Below are 7,276 nucleotides of genomic sequence, written 5' to 3'. Positions count from 1 at the left end.
ATATGCTAATAGCTTTCACCTCATGTCGTAAAACCATCCTTTTGTTCCTGGCAGCAGACACTGGTTGGACCCCCCATGGCTTCTAATTAGTTTATGTGGTCTAGAGGGTCAATCCAGCTTTCAAAACTCCTGGCACAGTTCAGCAGGGAGTATCTATATAGTTTTATGGTTATTGGGGACCCTGGGCACCGAAAAATGGTCTTTAACATTAGCGTAGGACTGAAAAACTTAGAACCCAGGACTAGCGCGCGGCTATCGAACATTACTTTCTATTGAAAATCTCCAGTCACAAACAAAATTTCACCAATATAACGTTTGCTATGAGTTGGAATGGCTAAAAGGGAATATTCAACCACTAAAAACAAACGTTCGTACAGCCGTCTACTTTTTTTTTTGGGGGGGGGGGGGGTATTAGAATATATTTAGCACGCACTCGGAGTTGTACATAAATGATACCTTAGCATCATGCATTAAAAAATAGCGAAATATTTCATCACCATGATGATGAACTTTCTCAAATGTTGAAAATAACGCATACCAAAAGTTGGCAATTGAACCTCACTTACTAGTATCAAAGTGCACAGTGTATGTCAATGCTTCTCTTAATGAAACGGACGCCAGACAAGAATAATTTGTTACATCATGAATACCAAATGTTTGCAATTGAACTTTACTTATGAAAACTGAAGTGTACAATATATATTCAGGCTCGTTTTCATCAAAAAGACGCGCAACGAAAAAAAAAACAGTAACGCAATTCCCTTCCCCATCGCGTGGTGTTTGAAAAGTGTCATCAAATAATCATGAACACCGGCAAATTTGTAACGACATGAATATCCAATGTTGGCAATTGAACTTTACTTATGAAAACCAAACTGTACAATGTACTAGTATATTCAAGCTCCTCTTAACGAAAAAGACGCATTAAAAGAGTAAAACAATTTCCTTCCCTGTAACCTGGTTCTTGAAAACTGTCATCAAATCAACAACGTGCAATTTTCACCGGCAAACTTGTGACAACATATGAATACCCAACGTTCGCAGTTGATCTTTACTTATGAAAACCAAACTGCACATTGCATATTCAGGCTCCTCTTAATTCAAAAGATGCAAAGAATTAAAAAAGAAAATAAAAAAAAATATTTCTTCCCTGTCACGTTGTGTTTTTTAATCAAGAGTGTCATCAAAGGAAAAACAGTAAAACAATTTCCTTCCCTGATACGTGGTACTTGAAAAGTGTCATCAAATCAACAACATGCAATTTTCGACACCGGCAAATTTGTAACAACATGAATACAAGTGTTGGCAATTGAACACCACTTATGAAGTTCATAGTTGACAATGCATATTCAAGCTTACCTTCAGTAGTGCTTGAAACAATACAGAAAGATCACTTGAAGCTCGGTCAGTCGCTAAGATGCTGCGTTGCGAGGCAGTCGTCTTGTTCCTTCTGGTCTCCACACAACCACAGTTCATGCCTGCGGCAACCCAAGGATGCCCGGGCAGCTGTAAGACCGATATTCTTGGTCATCGAAAGTTTGCTTGTAATTGTCCATATTACAAACGTAAGGATGAGTCCCCTTGTATCTGGATAGGATACGGAGGAAAAACATACAGCTCTGACCAGTGTATGAATGCCGTACCGACCGGCTTCCGCGAAGGTACTCAAGTTATCCGCATGAAGCATCTCCGGTCCCCTACTCTGCTGGAACGGTCATTCCCAAACATCTCAAGCCTTCAGACTCTGAGGATCGAGCGCTCGAATGTTTCCACCATACAGCCGGGGGCTTTCCGAGGTCTGCCCTCTGTGGATCACCTTTCCCTTCCAAACAACCGCATCTCTAGACTGGGTAAGTTGAAAGTGATCCTAATTATTGCTTATTGTAATTTTTGAAGTGCTATTTGAACATTTTTGATCTGAGGAAAAATTTCGTCCGTGACTTTGTCAGTCAATATCTGCTGAAACCTTCTCCTAAGTTTTTACGAAGATTGGTACAATACTGTGGAAACTATAAAGAAAGTCTGTGTTCAGTCCGTCAGGGGTCCAAACGGGCCCCAGCAAAAAATGTGCACTTTTTAAAACAAACTTTTGAGACTAACTCCTAAACATCTTATCATATGACCACCAAATTTTCAGAGGACACTCAAAATGTAATACTAAATACTCACAAAAACTTATGTGTCATAACCATATAATGTGACGGCATTATGACGTCATTCAGCTAATAAGGGCGACAATCTAGATTAGAAGACCTTTAAAAAACCACATGGAGCATATGTAAGAGCTAGAGCCAAATGGAGAGAAGAGGGGGAAAAACCTACTAAGTACTTCTTAAACTTGGAAAAGAAAAGAGGAAGTGACAAGGATATTAACTTGTTATCCATTGATGGGAGAGAGATTAGTAGAGACTCAGATATTATTAGTGAATGTAAGGAATACTATGAACAACTATACCAGGAAGACAATATAAGTGATATAGACATAGATCAGTACTTAGAAAGTGTACAGTTAGAAAATATCTTGAGCCAAACTGACAGAGAATTCTTAGATAAACCAATTACTAAAGATGAATGTAAGGATGCCCTTTTCTCTATGAAAGAAAACAATAGCCCTGGCCTTAATGGCATTCCCTCAGAATTTTTTAAGATGTTTTGGCCCTATATAGGAGACCTAGTTTATAATTCTATCCAGGAAACATTGATAGAAGGTAAAATGTCTGTTTTGCAAAGACGTGCAATGCTAAGGTTAATACACAAAAAATGAACGCCACAACCTAGACAATTGGAGACAAATTAGCCTTCTCAACACTGAATATAAAATATTTGCCTTTGTTCTTGCCAACAGACTTAAGAAAGTTTTACACAAGTTGATTAATAATGACCAAACAGCTTATATCAAGGGTAGATTCATTGGACAAAATGTAAGACTAATTAATGATGTTATTGAATATGCTAAAACCCAAAATATCCCTGGAGCAGTAATATTCCTGGATTTTACTAAAGCTTTTGACACTTTGAATAGAAAATCTATGTGGAAGGTTCTAGAAAAATTTAACTTTGGCCCCTCGTTTATCAGTGCAATAAAATGCATGTATAATGAAATTAGTAGCACCATCAGTAATAGAGGATGGTTATCTGACTTCTTTCCCTTAAAGAAAGGCATACGCCAAGGCTGTCCCATATCTGCTCTTCTATTCATCCTCACAGTAGAGATTATGGCTGTAAAGATCAGACAGGCACAAGACGTGGAAGGAATTAAAGTTAAAACCCATTCTAATGAAACTGTTGACATTAAAATCTCACAGGTAGCTGATGATACCACCTTGTTTGTATCTGACCTTACATCAATGGAAAATGCCTTCAAACTTATTCAAGATTTCTGTAGTGTTTCAAGCCTAAATCTAAATGTTAAAAAATGTGAAGGTTTATGGATTGGATCCTATGTTGACAGACAAGACACCCCCTTGGGTATATCTTGGCCAAAGACACCTATAAAATCCCTAGGTATACACTTCTGTAACTCATCCCTACACCATGAATGTGAACTGCTAAACTGGGAGAAAAAGATAGAAAGACTGAAAACAACACTTCAAATCTGGTAAGGTAGAAACCTAACTCTATATGGAAAAGTTACTGTCTTAAAGTCCCTTGCCCTTTCACAAATAATCTATAACATGTCTATAATTCTTACCCCACCTTGGGTGATAAACATTGTAAAGAAAGAAATGTTTACTTTCCTGTGGAATGGTAAAAAAGATAAGATTACAAGAGATGTTGTTAGCCAACCTATTGAGCAGGGAGGATTAGGCCTGACAAACTTAGATCTCCAAAGACAAGCCCTACTTGCATCCTGGATACCAAAATTAGTGACAAATGACAACGCAAGATGGAAAGTTATTGCGTTAACATTTATAAACTCCCTTGGTCAAGACAATTTGCTATTGCATATGAACTTTACTTCTGATAAAGATGGTCCTGGCATGAGTAAATTCCCCACATTTTATAAGCAGGTAATATCATCCTTCCACTCTGCTGGTGGAGGAGGTAAGAACAAACCCTCTAGTGTAAGTGAAATAATGGGTGAAACTATATGGCGCAACAAATATATAAGGTCACAAGGTAAAACAATTTTCTTCCCAACCTGGATAAATAAAGACATAATATTCGTAAAAGACATTTTCCCCTTAGACAGGTTCATGTCTCTAAATCACTACCCTCAGCTTAACCTTAACACAAGACCTAATGGTATTATTGAATATATAACTCTGTTTCAAGCTATACCTCTTACATGGAAGAATGCAATAAGAAACCATAGAGGCCCAATTCCTTATCGAAGATTAGAGCTTAACACCCTTACCCCATGTATATTTGATGGTAAAACAACAAAACAAATCAAAAGCAAGAACACCTGCAAATTGTTTTATAATGCATTAGTGCAGGCACAGGCCATGGAACCAACATGCTGTAAAAAATGGCAATCCACATTTCCTACTGAAACCCTGGCTTGGGAAAATATCTGGAGATGGTTAAGCACACAGACCTGTATAGACACTAAGTTAGCAGAGTTAAACTACAAACTATTACACCGAATATTACCATGTGCGCACAATCTGCACAAATGGGGTATCAAAGATGAAACGGGACACATGTATGATGCAACATGTACACTATGTAGCAGTGGAAGCATAGAAGATTATGAGCATATGTTCTTTAAATGTGAAAGACTGTGTAATTTCTGGGAATTAGTTAACACATTTGTACCCTTGCCCAACATAAAAATTACTTTGCAGGAGATTTTATTTGGAAAAATTGATCATTTGATAACTGCTAAAGACCAGAAAAATAGAACCTTTACTGTTACTGTGGCTAAATGGACAATCTTTAAAACTTGGATCTGGCATAGAAAAGACCCACACCTGTGCATTACTAGCCTCTTTAATGTCTTTGAAAAGGACTTCGAAGAACGGATATTCCATGATAGACTGACAGCCAATGTAGATTGATTATACAAATTTTCTATTGATAGTTTGGCATGAACTGCACCTACTGTTAGACTTCTCCATTTTTGATCATAGTGTAATATCAGACTGTACATATTCCTTAAGGTTCCCCAGATGTACTACATGTATTTGTCTCTTCCAACTGTTCCACTACCCATGTACTGCATGTAATTCGTCCAGACACACCAGTATATGTTATCCCTCCATGTGCAATGGTACTCGACTGTACAAAATCTAGTCTTAGTTGTTGACAAATGTACTGTTGTTGTTGTTGTTGTTTTTAATAAAAAAAAGGGCGGCCATCTTGGATTTTGACCAACGACGTCATGAAATTAGCAATAATTTTAGATTTTAAATCATTCAAATTACACTGAATTTCATAGAATTTAATTGTTGTAAGAAAACAAGTGTAATTTACCAAGAAAACCTTGTTTAAATCGAAATTGACAGATTTTGGCAAAAATATGCCTGTCATAATTCCGTTGCCATGGCAAACCCAAAAAATGATAAACTTACTTTATCGACTGATTTCCTAACAATATTTTGTAATAAATTACCAGCTTTAGCACCAGCCGTTCATAAGTTATGCGACATAAAGGTTGCTGAGGGCCTCAAAATTCCCCTCTCTGGTCAGAATAGGTTTAGTTCAAAATGTGGTCCTTCTAATCTTTTGCATAAATTATGATGGAATAAGCAACACCTTAACATCTCAAAATATTCGTCTTACATTGACGAAGCAATGTATATACAATGATCACCGATAAGAATTAGAACTGAGATTTTATGACCAAAACATTTTGGGGTCCGTTTGTACCCCACTCGTTCATTTTAGTCGCAAAAAAAGGTGCTTGAGGGTTAAGCTACAATACCACATTTTTTTTAGAAATCTCAACACTGTTGGGAAACAAAGTCTGATTAAGTTTCAAACGGACACCAAGGATAAATCATTTAAATTCGGATTTCTCAGCCTTTTTCTTTACATAGTAAAGCTGATGACACAACCAACCATTTCATTGCGTTAACTTCACGAATCATGCTAAAGAACAAATGATGGAGCAGAGGTACCGAGCCCAAGCTCCTTTTCAGTAGGGCCGGGGGAGGGGGCAGTCGCGGGTGAAGAGAATTATAAGGTGCAAATGGGAATGAATCCAAAAAGGATGATAAAATTTGATCTCATAATATGAGGCATGGCATGTTGAATTACATTATCTCTTTAATATTTTTTTCAGTATTTTGAAAACAAATATAATATGTCATGCGTTTTGAGGCATCCTAAAATTTCACCTTATTTGATCGGTTAACATTTAAAGTTGTAGTGACAATTCTTGGGATGAAATTAGACTAAAACAAGCTTTAAAATGCAATATAACTCAATACCTATTTCCTATTCTTGACTTTTCGTCACCCCAAAATAATACCAAACAAAATCGTACTTTCTGAAAAATCAAGAATTTGGGAATATAAAGGATTTGGCCTTCAGAAGTTTGCAAACCAATGTGTATCGATCAGAACATAACAGTAATTATATTTCAGCCATACCATAGGTATGGTGAAATATTTATATTTCAGCCATACCATAGGTATGGTGAAATATATTGTATTCGTAATGTTTCTTTCTCCTGTCAAATCTTCAGAACACGGTATCTCCGTTGTTCCTCAACCGAATGACTTGAAATTTGGCACAAGGGTAGAGTGGGCCAATACCCTCGGGCGTTTTTGGCGACGCCTCAGGGGCGAGCCTAATGTTTATAGTGTGCGACCGTTTGACAGGAATTCTAGGAATTCCGCAGGCATGCGAGGAATTTTTCTACGGGTATTTTTTTCTACGGGTATTTTCTACGGGTATTCCCTAGGGAATTTGTTTTTGTGTGTGACTTTAGTCTGCTTTGTGTATGGCGTATAATAAGATGACGTGACCGATGTTATAAACCAGGATTTCTTGTTTTAATACTCGTTTCACCATCAAGTATACATCACATTACATTTTTAAACAAAATACCCGATATTATGTATCGTTAGGGTAGAATTGTGGGTCAGTTATATTTTTTGCTTGACCATTCGGCGTAATGATGTCGTGTATGTATGAGGATTGTTTTGTTTCGTTTGAAGGTTTTTATTTCATATCTTTCTGTTATTTCATTTTGTATGGGTGTGTGACGCTTGAATCCCTTTTTTTCTTATTGTTGTGATGTTCATTTGGTTACCAAACCATCGCGACAAAGGGGTGTACTTGTCAGTCGATTCTTCCCTGTATCTGGGGGTTGTCATGCCCGGCG

This window comes from Branchiostoma floridae, chromosome 19 (assembly GCF_000003815.2).
Source record: "Branchiostoma floridae strain S238N-H82 chromosome 19, Bfl_VNyyK, whole genome shotgun sequence".
In the NCBI taxonomy this organism is placed as follows: Eukaryota; Metazoa; Chordata; class Leptocardii; order Amphioxiformes; family Branchiostomatidae; genus Branchiostoma; species Branchiostoma floridae.
Note: the sequence above shows the minus strand (reverse complement) of the source record.